We start from the raw sequence: 16,779 nt of genomic DNA on the forward strand, positions 1-16,779 counted from the left end.
AATCAAGAACCTGTTGTATAGCTTCATTAGCCCTATCAAATTCCTACTTGTTCATCTTCCCAGCTAAATTCATACTTTTTCCTTGTTACTTTGTACAAAGGAGAAAGTATTTGACTCAAATGAGGGATATGTTGCTTCCAAAATCCAAATAATCCAATGAATTGTTGTGCCTCTCTCTTATTTTGAGGAGTTGGGAATTCTAAAATCTTTTGCCTAGCTTTTGGTAAAATCTCTCTGTGCCCTTGATGCCATTGGATACCCAGAAACTTGATGGTTTGAGCCGGTCCATAGATTTTAGTGGGGATTAATTCCTCACCACTTCGATTTCATGTGTTCAATTACTTTTTGCAATTGTTCTTGCACTGTCTTGTCATCTGATCCCTGAATCAGAATGTCATCCATGTAATGGGATATTTGTATATCCTTCGGAACTTGTATTTCATCAAGATGTTCCACCACTGCCCTGTGACTTATGGTTGGGCTATGTAGGTAACCCTGAGGTAATCTTGTAAAAGTATACTGCCTACCTTGCCAAGTAAAAGCAAACATAATTCTTCTCAGATATCGGCATGGTGAAAAAGGCATCTACCAAGTCAGTTACAGAATACCAAGTTCCCTCATGTTTTTGTATGTTTTCAATGTGATAGTATTCAGAACTGCAGCCGTTAGAGGAGGAATACCTTTATTCAGTTCCCAATAATCTACCATCATTCTCCATGAACCATCACTTTTCTTTACTGGCCATAGCGGATTGTTCCATGCAGTAGTGGTTGTTTTTAAAACACCTGAATTCAATAAATATTGAATAGTCTCCCTTATCTCTTTATGCTTTCTGGGAATGTGATATTGTTTCATGCTCGCTACCTTAGTAGCCAAAAGTTCATAGTTCATAGTAGTACTAGGCTAACTGCCCTTGTAGGCCATTTTAAGCCTAGCCAATTACCCGATGTGAGAATCAAATGCTGCATCTTGTGTTTGTAAGGTAAACACCTTAACCATTATGCGAACCTCACAGTTCTTGTAATTCTACTGGTGGCATTTTAACATATCCCACCATACATAGCTGAGATGTACAGTTTTATGCAAAATCGATACTGGCCATCTGCAAGATTCAAAGTCAACCCTTTCAATATTTTATTTTAAATTATATATTCTGGAATAGGTACAATCAAAATAGGATATTTCTTTTTAGGTAACTGTCCTATTTTCATTTCAAGTACTGTTTGAACAGCTTCAGTCATTTTCCCTCCTAGTCCAGTAATAGTGACATGTTGTCCTTTAAACAAGTTTGGGCTTCCATAAATTAAAGAGACCTCTGCTCCAGTGTCAACCAGGGCTCAGGCTCTTTGCTCATTTTTATTATGCCAATGAATTACAAGATCTACATAAGGTCATGCATCTTTACAAAACCATTCCCCCACTGGAGCTTGACCAATTTCCTAATCAAATTTAATGTCAGCTGCCCATGATAAATCAGGATACAACTGAGGCTGGAGTGGTGAGTTTGTTGCCTCAACTGAATCACTTAAGTTCCTAACTGATACCCCTTTTTCTTTCCTGACACTTGCACTTCTTGTTTACTGACACTCTTGTTCCCATCATCCCTTTTATTTAATCCTCTCTTTTTATACAGATCCCATGTACTCTGAGTATCTATCCCATCAATTTTATCCCTACTCACTCCATCCCTAAGTAGGGCAGTAAACATATCTTTCCTTGACACTCATTTTAAGGCCCCCTTTCAGTCATCCTGTTTGTTTTCTCTCCTATCTCCTGCGTTATTCCTGGGTCCCAGTCTCCCAGGTCTCCTAACTGCCTGATGGCTTCACCAACATCTGAAAAGGGGTTATCTGATTGATTAATAGTGTCATCATTACATGTTTGTAAGCTGGAGGGGCTAGTCTGATGATTTTATTTCTTGTAGATACAGACAGTGCATATTGCATTGACACATCTGCCTGTCCTATACAAAATAGCAGTTTTCATTCCCTCTTCCTTGATAGGCTGAATTGCATCCCTCAAAGTGCACCAAGGTTTATCATTGGGAGCTCAATCAACCTCTGCGGGGTATTTTGCATTGCACCCTTCACAACCAGCTGCAATAATGTAGTCATTCGGGTTAGTATTGCTTCTAAAATGATCCTGCATCACTGGGTCAGAACTTATAAGACAAAACTTCTGAGAATCATGAGCATCCCAATTAATACTGGTAGTCCCTGTTTCGTATAACCTAACCACCCATGCTATCAAAATTTCCTCCCAGTTTTTGTTTAAATCTGTCATATATATCACCTCTTTCTTGCTGAGTAAAATATTCCAATGCATTTAACAACTCACCATTAAGGTTAATAGGCATGGACCACAATTTTCTCCTGAGTATTGGTTTAGCTGCGTAATTATCAGCAGCATTTTTATTTTCATCAGAACTAGAATGATCAGGGGGATCTGAAGAAAGCCAAATGTCCTGATCCCAATGAGTGAGATCCCAATCTACCCCTGCTTTAGCGATACCCATTTGGACATTCCTTTTATTAATTTTACCCCTTTGTTTCTGATATTTGTACTGCACTACACATACTGCAGCTTTTTCAGTCACATTTTGGTACATGTCCACTTTATCCATTAGCAATCGATTTTGACACTGGAACATTACAATCTGATTTTGGAATTCACGTGTCTGTTTTTCTAGTTGTACAATTTGATTTACTTTAGATGCATTAAGTTCTTTCCCCTTTCCCTAATGGAACATTTTGCAAGCATGTGGATACAGACTGAGGTTCTGCATCTTTTAAACATATATCCCAATTTTCACTCAAACCTGTACTACAAGACCACTCAGTGGTCAGCACCCCATAGGAAGCAGCATCACATCCTGGAATTTTAACATTTTCAGCAGCAATATCTTTATTCATTTTCTTAAACATCTCAGATCCTGTTGATTAAACCAAGAAAATGTATTGCCTAATGAGTTTAATATTTGCAGGATCAGAAATGATTACGACAAAGAAGTCAGGCAATAGTCACTTCATTACAGTAAAATTAGACAATGCATATAAAACAACATAATATAACTTAAATAATGCAATTCATCATAGTATATCAAGAAATAATAAAATTAATATATCATCAATAAAGTTAAAAGCTTCATCCTTGCCAACACTTTGACTAGGAAGCTCCCTTTCAGCCAGGAAAGAGTCTCTTATCGGCAAAAGTTCCTGGGCAGTGTGTCCCCTCCACAGGTGAGGCTTCTGTCTGACTAGGCAGAAAGTCACATCTTTTAAAGGCTATGTGTGTTGACACACACAGGATTAGTATTGATTATGTTGAAACAAAACATAGGCATTGGCTGGACTCCCAGGAATGCTCCAAGTAAGCCTGCTAGTTCCTGTGTTTAACTGAAAACATAAGGGAATGTGCAAAACAAGTCTCAGGGTCATGGAACTTGTGCAAAAACAAGAAGGAATGTAAGAAACAAGTCATAAAGTAACCTCATTCCCATAGTTACATAGAAAACATAGAGGAAAATACAGCATAAAGAATATTAACCCTTTATTATGTCAGTTTTACTATACCAAGTCAGCAGTCAATTCACTTACACTCAAGGTATACCTTTCGTATCACATTTATATCACACCTTCATAAATCAAAAAGTCCAACAAATATTTGGACTAGAGAGGCAATTCTACTAAATACATAAACAAAACAAAGTGGAGGGATAGATTTGTCAAGCATCTTCTACCCTTTCTCTTGAACAAACTCTCTTTCTCATGAAATTAAACATTGTGATTCTCTGTCCTCCTTCAAAAGGGAACTAGATAATTGGATGAGAATTCATAAAATCACCCCCTTGTATGACAGGACTATCTCTCCTTGAAAGGGGGTGTAGGCACATGATAAGGTATTGGTAACATGCTAATGGCCTCTTTGATCAGTTACTTTGCTTATTCAATGATACTGTGATTTTACGATTCTTATTACCTCACAGCAAATCCACTTGCTTTGGGGTAAAGTAGCTAATGACACCTCTGATTCTTGTTTCCTGACCTTAATTTAAACAAAAACGCCTGTATAGCCTATTTTCTGAGGCAAATGCAACTTCATTTTTACTTTTATGTTTATCTGTTTAATTATTTTACATTGTTTAATGGTATGAATGACTGGGCAGCAACCATTTTTATAAGACAATGTGGAAAAACTTCCAGTGTAGTTAGATGCAATTACACTATTACAAGAAGATGTTAAATATATTTACACAGTTTAAAAGTAAATAATGTATAAAGTTACCTGTTTACAGAGACAGAAAGCAACCCTGGACAATAATGCCAAATGCTGCATAGAATGATGGCATAAGGAAACTAAAGCATATAGCTGTGTAAGCTGCAAGAAACACCATTAGATAGCACACTTAAGAACCAGCAAGTAAGCTCTGAGTTAAAACAGAATATGGTTGGTTTACATACAGCCGCAGTTCCAGTTAGAATAAGGAAACTTCTAGAGGTGAGAGTTGAAAGCACCTCATTTTGTAGTGTTAGGGTCAGAGGGAGGTTATTCTACAATTCTGAGACCAGTGCTAACAAAATGTTAGTCATCTTGCCTATAAGGAGAATGGAGGGGACCAATGAGAAGTTTGTAGCTGGATGATGGTTGAGGGTAGATAAGCGAATGAGGCACTGGCCAGTGGACACTTGTTTGGTCTATGGATGACTGAGTTTATAACTATCAATCTAAAGAAGGAGTTTTACTGTAGAATTCAAGTCAGGTAATTAATTAATTTATTTATTACAATTTGATACCCAGTTAATGAGCTGGTACAATGACCCTTTTCAGTTATGACTGTGGTTCGGGGGGGGGGGGCAACATAAAAAGTACTAAAAAGATTTAACAATAAAATGAGGCTTTGACAAGTAACATAATAATGCAGATCCTGGTTGCAGTAGCCATACAGGCAAACTGTAGCAGAAAACATAAAATCTAAGGTAATAAAGTTTGTTAATTTAGATACAGACAATTAGCATGTTATATACAATATTTACAGCAATGACTTGTGCAATTCACCAAGGATTTGATAAAACGTGTTTATAATGCCTTTCACACCTTTAGACCAGCTACTGCACAGGAGGGAACTAAAGGTGGAAGAGTCTTAGTCTATATTAAAAACAGCCTCACATCCAGACTAGTTAAAGTATATGACCCACTTGAGCTCATACATGCGCAAGTCACCATAAACAGGGTTTCGTACTATATCCTTGCAACCTATAGACCTCCCCGATGTCTCAGGAAACCCATACTGTCTATCTCAATGTACTAGAGTCCATCATGTTAACCTAATATGATCTTCATGGGGGATCTCAACTACCTCGCTACAGACTGGGAATCCTACACCATCTCTAATGCACGAGCTCACTGCTTCCTAAACTTCTTTAATATCAGCATCCTGGAACAGTTGGTCCATTCTCCTACCAGGGCTACAAACACCCTTGACATTCTACTCACGAACATGGGGAAGCAATGTTCCCCACTCAATGTAATGTCCTTGATCTTCAGATCTGACCACAAGGCAGTATTTCCCGAAATAAAAATTATATCTGGAGACCCAGTGAAATGAAAAACTTTAGAAACTATTCCAAGGCTAACCTCTCTCTACCAAGTGACACCTTGGCTAAGTTCCAAGCGCCCCCAAACCCAGTAATCACCATAGCATATGCTGAACTGTTTAGAAAATCCCTGGAAAGCCATATTGATAGCTGTTTAGAATGAGCTATACCCACTTGTATTAAGAATAAGACAAACTCAAAAAACAAGCCACCCTGGTGGATTCACAATAAAAGTTGGTTATACAACAAAAGAAAAAAAAATCTTGACCAAGCATCAGAAAAACAAAGTCCAACATACTAACCCCTCCTGACCAATTTAAACAGGCAGCTAAGAGGGTTAATTAATACTTTAAAGGCCAAATTTGAAGAAAAAAAATAGCTTTTCAAGCAAAGGGCAACCGCAAAGCTTTCTACAGCTATATCTGTAACCTCAAGGGAAATACGCACCAATCCACAGAACTTACTATGAATGGTATCTCACCCATACTGAAATGGAGGCCACTGCCAACTTTTTGGCTGACAGGTTCAGCTAAAATTCCACCCCCCCACTCTGTCCCCGTTAGTCCAAAGGAAATACCACATACCACAATCCTCCTAACCATTACTAGGGAACAGGTCATCAATGTACTTTCCAAGGCCAGAAACACTGCATTGATGGGCCCTGATAACTTCCTGGAATGCGTATTAAATAGCATGCAACATGACCTCTCTGGCCACTTGAATTACTTTTCAACTTGAGCCTACAGTTAGGTTTTGTGCACAAGGAATTGAAAATGGCTGCAGTCATTCCCCTGCACAAAGGAGGTCTAATCATCAATCCGGGTAACTACAGGCTCATAAGTCTGACCAGCCTCATATGTAAGGCCATGGAAAGAATCATCATGGACATGATAAACGAGGGCATAGGTAACCTGCAAATAGTGAACCCATCGCAGTCTGGCTTTGTTAAAGGAAGGCCACGCCTATTAAATCTGGTGCATTTCTTTGAGAGATTAAGAAATGGGGCCAAAGACATAGTCATAAACTCAATGGTAAGAAATGCATAATTGTACTCTTTTGGAAGTCAACCATCTTGTCTAATTACCATGTTGATGATATGCCCCTAAGAGCCGATCCAATGATCAGGGATCTGGGTGCGCAGATAGACAGTAGCCTTACCTTCGACCACCACATGGCCACAGTTGAGGAAATACATTTATGTTGCACAGCATATAAATAAAGTCATGGCATCTAGATACAAAGAGGTCATTATCCCACTGTAGTCTGCCCTTATCATGCCAATCATAGAGTACAATGCTCCTTTCAATATGTACTTGACCAAGCGTGCAGCAATTAGAATAACCTCAGAGGTTCCTTATAAAAAGAATACAAGGTGTAACAAGCCTGCCTTATACAGAGCACCTTTCTGTCTACTCAGTCTCCTATATATTGCTGTGGGGTGATCATGGCTGGCTTATAAGAAAAAAAAAACACACTTATGAATCTCCTGCATATTTGTAAGTCAAAGTGCCAAAAATACAATTTCTGAATATCTGAATTTTGTCTGTGACTTAAAAAGAACATGCTGGAGAGACTAATATGTGTCCCAGAGACTGTCCCTGATATAGAACAGCCTTCCTGTCCATATGAAGCTAAGTTCATCTATTACCCAATTTAAGCACAACCTAGATCAGTGGATGGGGACTAGGAAATTTACAGCAGGCCTGACACCCATATCTGTTACGGACAGAGGTAGCTTATAAATGCCTGGCCCTCAATGTGCTATTTGGATACAGGATGTCATTATTCTTTCAGGAAAACTTGACTATGCTTAAAAAAGACCCCTGGGTCATTTGCCAAGTAAAAGTCTATGAATCTATGATCTAGTAGAAGCTTCATTTGGTAAGGGATAATAGGTCTTATTATTTTTACTGTATTTATTTTAATTTTATACATTTGTTATGCAGTCTGTTTAGGATTTAAGATCAGATATTTAATGGAATTCCATAGCTGTTTGTATAAGGTCTCATAAGATGGACATTTGATCACATTTGATCACTAGATGATAAAATGGCTGATGCTATCCAAGATACTAGTATTCCTGTTTTATCTAGTCTACATCAGGTACACTGAGTTCAGAATATTTTGAAATGCAGTACTGGAGAAGTCTATTGCCTGTTCGAGGATGAGAGACACAACTCTCAGCTGCCCTTTTTCTGCAGAATGTCATTGATTTTGCCTCATATTTTTGCCCTGTCCCTCATAACATTTTTGATTTTCTGGTAAATTACAGAATTACAGTCAGCCAGTAATGGCAAATATTAAAGTTTCATGCTTTGTATTGCTCACAAAATGCACATTAATGCAAAACCAGCTCTATTACCTTTTTAAGTAAATTAGAGTAATCATTTAAAATTGTTCCTGATTCCTGGCCTTTGTTCCACCAATATTTTTTGCTTTGTGCAGAATTCGTGAGCAAAGAAGTTAAGTGGTATTGTGAAAGACCAAGAAATTGCAGTTAATGGCTGCTAATGCAGTTGTGAAGGCGGTTTCGTTAAAGTTACATGTCATGTGATGTTGGGCATATTGGTGTGCTACCGTTATGTGAGATTTTTTCAACAAGAAAAGATGGGTTAATGGCTATTTAAACAGTCAGACAAACTGCCACTAGATGTGAAAAGTGTATGCCATCTACCTGTAGATTTATTGATTCTAGTGGGTAATCTAATTATCTGAGAGCAAAAAAAGGGCTGTGGGCAGATTTTTTATTTATTTATTTATTGTGGGGAGTTCGCCATTCACTACCAACATCACCTGTCATAATCATTTCTGATATAATGTTAATGATTATTCAATGTAATGCATGCTCAGTTGTGTAACTTTGGAGGAACAGAGTACCTGCGGTTGTTTTTGCTGGACCTTTACAAATATTGTCATTTGCCAACTAAGTAACTGCATGCCTTATAAGTTGCTGATTGTTGTACGACTACATTTTGTTGCGGTTATTCTTGTTTGTTAAACAGATATTGTACAGTCTAACCTACTCCAAGCTATATATCATTTTCTTTGACTTGCAAGTTCCTTATTGTTGTAATCTTTTACAAGGACATTTGAACACCAAGTTCCATACGTAGGTGTTTTGGGTGACCTGCTTCTGTAGTTAATTTTTTCTTTGTTAACTTGCTCTGTTGTTCTGTTACTGGTTGAGTGCACTGCACTGCTTATGAATTACTTTGTTCATTACTGTTTGTTAAATTGATTGTACTACACAGTGAATGGGCATTTTAATTTCTGTATTAGCTGGCTCATGACTGTACACGGAATTTATGTTCATGGGTACCGGAACCATAGAGCCAGGAGGAGGGGGAGCCCCCCCACTATTACAGCTGCAAGACCTGTCGGAAAAAATAATGAAGTGGAGTTTTCATGCTAACATGGATTCGCATGCTGAAGTTAAACTAACTAAACTAGCTGTTCTTGTTCTCTTATTGCTCTGTGTTACAGGACTTATGCTGCCACTGTTCTGTTGGTGCTGCCAGAGCCAGAGTCATGCCTGTAAGGAGAGTTTTGTTCTTTTATTTGCAGCAGTTATCCTGCTCCCATGTTTGTGTGTGTGTGTGTGTGCGTGTGTGTGTGTGTGTGTGTGTGTGTGTGTGTGTGTGTGTGTGTGTGTGTGTGTGTGTGCGTAAAATGCCCCAGTTAGATATACCTGGTGGTTAGTGTTACTCAGGCTCAAACAAGAGCCTGAATTCTCTACCCATACCACCACTTGTGATTCAGGGAGTTGAGTCCATAGCTCTCAACTGTCAAGATTTTCACAGAATATTTGGCTCAAGCTTTTGGGGCAGCCGCGATGGTGCAGCAGTTAGTGTTGCTGCCTCACAGCAAGAGGTTCTCCGATTCGATCCTCAGCTGGGGTACCCTCTGTGCGGAGTCTGCATGTCCTCCCTGTGGTCACGTGGGTTTCCTCTTGGTGCTCCGGTTTCCCCCCAAAGACATGCTGTAAGTGGACTGGATACTCTAAATTGGCCCTAGGTATGAGTGCATGTGTGTGCCTTCTGTGGATGGTTGGGCGCTGGGCTGGCAACTTGACACCATAACAACTTCACTGACAATCATGAGTAGACAGGTGATCCACTGTGGTGACCCCTAACCAGGAAAAGCCAAAAGAAGAAAAGATTTGGCTCATACTTTTGGTCTGTTCCTCTTAAAATTTGTGGTTTTGTGGCAAATCAGTGAGAACTGAATTCACTAAATAATGATAGCCCTTTAAGTGTGTGGGAGGGTGGCCTAATGGTTAAGGTGTTTGCCTTACAAACACAAGGTACAGGGTTTGAGTCTCACAAGGGATAATTGGCTAGGCTTAAAATGGCTCTCAAGGGCAGTTAGCTTAGTACTAACCTATGAGCCTAAGTTTCATTCTTCCTATACTGTCAGGTAACACAAAACACTTTATTTTAGCAACTTTCTAAGATTATACAAGCAATATTTAAAATGTGTCCCTGGTTCTGGACCTTTTCCACCCCCCCAATAACATTTTTGTCTATTTCCAGATTTCTTGTGCTGTGACGTTGAGAGATTTATTTGAGTGTCAAGTGTATTTTTCAAGGAGCTGAAAGCTTCGGGGGAAGAGAAGTTTAGTGCTACTTATGCTAAGTTGTTTGCATTTTTAGTAGCTCAACAGGTAGTATACTTGCTTTTGATGCAGAATGTTGTGGGTTCTACTCCCAGAGTATGCAGATGGATCACTGATACTATACTGTGTTGTGCTTTAAAGGGAATGGATGCTGCAGTCCTATGAATGTCCTCCTTTGGAGGAGGTACCTACTAACTATGTTTCTGTTATCAGTTTGCCATCCATTTCCCATTGCAAAATTACTAGCTTATCATTTTTTAATGTAGCATAAGCAATTTATTCTTCAAGGGCAACAGGTACTTTATTTGTAGATGAAACAATGAAATATAACGTTGTTTGCTAGCAGCAACCTCGTCATTAGTTACAGATCCCTTTAATGTGGAATTATTTAGATTACTTATTTCAGCAGAGATTTTGCATATTTACTGATATTAGTGGATTGTAATGACAGAAGTTTGAGTGGCTGTTTATGGTTGAAATTTTCTGAAATGGGTAGTTTTGTCATTATTGGTTCATACATTTTGTTTCATTGCTTACTAGAAGACTGTTCCAAACTACAAATTTAAAACACATTCTAACAAGTGGTGCTGTATTATACAAGGAATATAATTTAATACAATCAGGAAGGTGAATCAAAGAATGCATACATGTATGCTTGCTCACAGGATGCAGATCAAAATAGGGGCAGAGACCAGTCACCAATGGAGTCCCCCAGGGTTCCGTGCTGAGACTTTTTCCCTTTGGCATATACATCTCAAACGTAGAAGGAAATACCAAAGGGCTTTGGCTGACTAAGTCTGAGATGACTGCAAGCTAGGAGCAGTTATTGAATCCCCAGATGACTTAGCCATCATGCAGGAAGGTTTGTCCCAAACAATAACTGGTGCCAGAATTTTGAATTGAAACTAAACTCCAAGAAATACATTATTATATCCTTTGGGAAGTCATCTACTCCAGGGAACTGCCAAATTGACAATGCCCCCTGAGAACTGACCCAGTTGTTTGGCATTTGGGAACTTGTGTGTACAGTGACCTAACTTTTAACCAACATGTGCGCAGAATCATAAGAAAGTCTTTCTATATTGCATAGCTTATAAGCAAATTGATTTTGACTAGCCCTAGAGATGTTATTATCCCCCTTTACAAAGTTCTCATTAGGTCAATCATTTTGTTTAATGCCCACTTTGGCATGTATCTGTCCAGACCAATGCAACAATTGGAATACCCCAGAGATACCTTACTAAAAGTATACAAGTCCTAAACAATAGGTCTTGCATGAACCACCTGAAAGATTTATCACTACGCTCAGTATCCTACAGGGTGCTTAGAGGTGACATATCTGGCATACAAGGCATCCTCCGACCTAATACAGATGGACCTACTGAGCATCAGCAAGTCAAATGGCATTAGAAATACTCAGTCCAGGTATCTAAACTGAATGCTGTGGAGAGATGGATATATATCACAGACGCTACCACTATTCCAGAAGAGACTATCCATTCAAGTAAAACAAAGCTCATCCCTGTCCATATTCAAATGCAACTTGGATCTAAGGATGGGTTATAGAAAATGTACTCCAGGATTGCCCCTCATGCCACTAATGGATAGAGGCAGTTCCTAAATGCTGCATCCCTTACCTGGGTCCCCTCAAATTATCTATAGTATGATCACATTTATTCTCACTAGGGCTAATATAAAATTATCAGGCATGGGATAGGTAAGACCAATCAGGAAATATTAATTCAAGCACCAAAAGGGAAATTGGCTCAGGTTAAAATGTCCTCCAAGTCAACCTATGTTGTGGTAATAAATATTTTTTAAAAATGTCCCTTTTTAGATCACTAAATACCCCTCTCACCCTCTGGCCCCCCAGTCTTCAACAGCTTCCGGTGCCCTGTTTATGTTTCTGTTCATGCTGCATCTTTTTCTGTTGGCTGGTTTAGTGAGATCACCTGGCTAACAAATTACAAATGACAGCATAGAACTTAACAAGGAGAAAAATTGCACAAAAGTGCTGTTATTTATCTTATTGACACATCCTGATATAACGCAATAAATGATCCACAAATAAGACACTACACACAGTTAGTGGTATGTAAAATAATTAACCACGTCTTTTTTGTAAAAGACATCTGTCTTCTGTCTCCAGAAAATCAAGCTGTCAAGAACAGGTGGGGAGATCTTGTCTTCTACGACAAACTCTACAGGTCCCAGTAGAGAGGCAGCACTCCATCTTTATGCCAGTAACCAATATGCTAGTTTATTCACAAATGCAGGCAATAGCTTGGTGGTTCAGTGTTTAACGGATCTACCTAGCAGCTTCAGTAGTGGCATTCATTCCTGACTTTGGGTCACTGTCTGTATGGAGTTTGCATCTTTCACCTGGGAGTACTTGTTAAATTTTAAGGACTATAAATGTGATCCTCAGAAGAGTAGAACTGAAAATGGAAAAGTTGAGGAAGCCATATTATGTTTGAGCTTTCTTTCCACTGTGAGGTGATTTCAAGGTTAATCTATATATGTATAGATCTATGTCAGATTATTGAAGTTCAGAAACTTCAAAATTCATATGGCTAACACCATATGATCGAAGTTTCGTAACTTTGAATATTAAAAAAACAGAAAAGATATTCTATTTTTAACATTTTAACATTTTTGCAGGGGCTAATTAAATATACTAACCTTATTAGCCCCTGCTAATTAAATATACTAACTCTGAGACCACACTACATTGCGGAAAATTATAAATTTCCCATTCTGTGCTGTACCGCAATTTCTATTCAAACATTCGAAGTTTCAAAACTTTGATCATGTGCTCCTGACCATATGATGTTCGAAGTTTTGAAACTTTGATAATCTGATAGTGACACACACACACACATAAACACACACACACACACACACATATATATATATATATATATATATATATATATATATATATATATATATATGTATATATATATATATATATATATATATATATATATATATGTATGGATCTACACTTGAAGTTTCAAATCTTTGAACTGCAAATGGCCGAGACCATAAGATCAAAGTTTTGAAACATAAAAATTGTAATAAAAAAATAAAAGCAAAAAAAAATTTTTTTTTACATTTTTACAGGGGGCAAGCCCCCCTGCATCCCCCACACTCTCTGCAGAATAAATATACCAACTCTGAGATCGCACTACAGTGAGGAAAATGGTAAATTTCCCGTTCTGCGCTGTATGCGATCTCCATTCAAAATGTTTGAAGCTTCAAAACTTCGATCTTATGGTCTCGACCATTTGCTGTTCGAAGTTTCGAAATTTCAAGCTTATGAAGGGAATCCATATATAAATATATATATATATATATATATATATATATATATATATATATATATATATATATATATATAATGTTTAACACAGGTGTGAGAGGTGCAGGGATGCAGATCACCTATACTTAGAAGTGATGCAAGAAGGTTGAAGCCTCATTTAGAAATTATTTAAAGGTCTAACAAAGAGTTTCAGAATTTGCTGTTTTTTGTCTGAATTGTAGTTGATTTTTCAAAGTGTTATGACTTATAAGATCATGGCTTGCAGTTTTGTTAGGAATCCTTTTCTGTGTGCTTCTGTACATTTTGTGTGGGTATTCTGTTTTTTTCCTAACTACTAAAAAACTACTAAAAAAATGCAGTGTCTTGCTGTTTTAAATTGTTCAAGTATTTTACATTTGCTTTTGACTTTGTGGTTGGGATTGTAGTTAAAAAGTGTTCAAGGAAGGCCAATTCAGTTACAAAAAGTATAAAGGTATTAAAGTGAACTTAGTAAAATGCAATGTAACTGGATAAACAATGTGTGAGAAAAGAATCTACACAAAAGTATGACTTTCACACCTTTTATTTACAGAACAGATATTTGACAATAATACTCATTTTGATAATACAGAAATGTTTTTATGATGACTTGGATGACACAATATATTAATCCTCTTTGTCACAATCTATTTTACTGGAAGGTTTGCTAATGACATATCCAGCTGTGTCGACCTGTCAGAATAAGGCAAAGCTTGCTCTCATTGCCAAGAGTGACTTCACCTGCTCAGCGTGGGTAAGTCAAAGCCTACTGTTAATAGCAAAGTATGAGTTCATCACCTCAGTGTAAGCTGCATGCTTTGGAGAATCACATGTGATCGATGAAGTATTGAATTTCTTCAGAAATAGGGTGTGGGGTGTATGGTTTCCATGTTTAGACTATGAATCTTTCAAACAACAATGCTGACAAATTTCTTAAGTAAAAATAAAGGCATTTAGGGCAAGGATTAGAAAAACACCTGAACCCAGTTTGTTCAGCCATGTCATCTATCTTTCCTCAACACCTACATTTGTTGACTGCAGAAGTATTCTTCAAGTACACTGAGACAGGTATCACAAAACTAAATGTGGGATTGACAGCACACATAGGATAACAATTACATCATTCTCTTCCAGTCATCCTCCATTTCCACATGGTGAATGAAAAGTTCATTCAGAAGCTCCTCAGTGAACTGCAGTAAACAGTTACCATGATGGGATGGTTTAATACATATTTACATATTTGCTTGCTTACTACATAGGTGAAAATACACAATGTTTTGTTATCAGAACTCTAGGAAAGAGCAAACCCCAAATGTCCTGAAAGAAATCCTAATGTTTCATTTTCACAATGGCAGACTAAGGTTTTGCAGAAAATTTCACCCAATCTCTCATCTTAGTCCCTTGGCAAAACCCCTCCAAAAGTCAGTGCAGCACCGTATTGCCATACATTTAAATTATTTCTTTTTTGTTAATCTGATGTGAAACAACGTTTGCTTGCAGGTTATAAATGGAAATAAATAACACTCAGACCACCAAAATTATATAAATCAAAGCAGCTACATAGTTCTTTACTTGTATATATTTGTTAAAGTGTTTGTCATAGTCTGTTATTCCCAGCTGACTGGTATAGTCCTACTAAAGCTTTCATCTCACCGGATACATTCACTTGTTTTTGGATGACCTGTGAAACATAGCAGGACTCATTTTACATAACCCATGGTATGATGCAGCTAGAGTTACCTATGGAGCCATATATAAGTCATCACTTTCTTAAAACAAGTAAACAAAATTTAAATTGACATTTTACTGTGCATAGATGACTTAGGTGGGGCCTTCTAGTTCAACTCAGTAAACTCTGTTCATGTTACAGAAAGACACTGGAAAAGCAGGAATAGGTAAAAAAAAACTTCTGAATTGCCTGGTACTTTAAAATATAGTAGAAGGTCAATAGTGACAGAATTTTCACTGCTCCAGTTTGTACTTCGGTGCTTTTGTATTCTGCTTTTATCATAAACCTGCTTGCATTCTGTGTCTGCCCCATCCCCCACTAACACATTACGCTAACATTTCTGAAAGAGCTCCAGTATTGCCTTTATTTCATTGTATGCCTCTTTAGCTAGCCTTTCTGTTCTTCCCAACCTCCCACTCATTTGCTGCAGCTGTTGTTGTTTTGCATTTAGGCTGTGCCTCTGGCCTCCACCCCAATCCCTCCCCTCTTTCCTTGCCACTGACTGTTGTATAACCTATTTATGTACTCTTCCCATCCATTGTTTTCCATCGATCCATAATAGTGAGTGCCCACCCAGCAAACCAGCATTGTTCTTAAGCAACCTTTCTTTACTACATAGTGTCTTCTCCTGCTCATTTTCCAGGAGCTCAGCAAAGCTTGGAGTCCTAGTCTGCATTTCAGGAGTGTTTTACTTGCATCCAGTCCTTGGATTGCTACTGTTTCCTGCTTTTACATGGGCATTTTACTGATGCCCCCCACACATATATATAAATATATATATATATATATATATATATATATATATATATATATATATATATGGTTTACTATTAAAATGTCGAACGGCACTACGTCGACTGTACTATAGTCGAACACGGAAGTTCGAAAATAGTAATGTCGACATCAAAAAAACAATCTAGGAATAGTTTTAACATGCGTCGAGGTAGGTGTTCAGTATTATTCAGAACTACAAACATCTCCCCTACCTCGACCCATGTTAAAACACATTCCTAGATTGTTTTTTTGTCATCGACATTACTATTTTTGAACTTCCATGTTCGACTATAGTACAGTCGATGTAGTGCCGCTCGACATTTCAATAGTAAACCTATATATATATATATGTACATCAGGTTGTTGAAACCACAAACACCTCACCCACCTCACATAGTACACAAAATGCACATAGACTAATGTATGCTGAGGCACTGAGCAATTCTCCTAAACAACAAAGATTGACTAGGCCACCTGTTGTCAAAACTATGCCTCAGGGAACCCAGAGGAACTCAGAAAGATCAGCACCTAACACCACACATACTGTTACACATATTGAGCCCCAAACACTAAGCCCCTAAAGCAAGCAAACACACTTCCCAGGACTACATTGAATGATATATTGATGCCTCTCTAACCTGGCTGAACAAGGAGAAGATAACTGTTAGTTGTTTATTTGGATCCAGAATCTGCCGAATCGTGCACACACTGAAGTCATTACACC

This window comes from Protopterus annectens, chromosome 11.part0, assembly GCF_019279795.1.
Source record: "Protopterus annectens isolate FY-2018-M chromosome 11.part0, PAN1.0, whole genome shotgun sequence".
Classification (NCBI taxonomy): Eukaryota; Metazoa; Chordata; order Ceratodontiformes; family Protopteridae; genus Protopterus; species Protopterus annectens.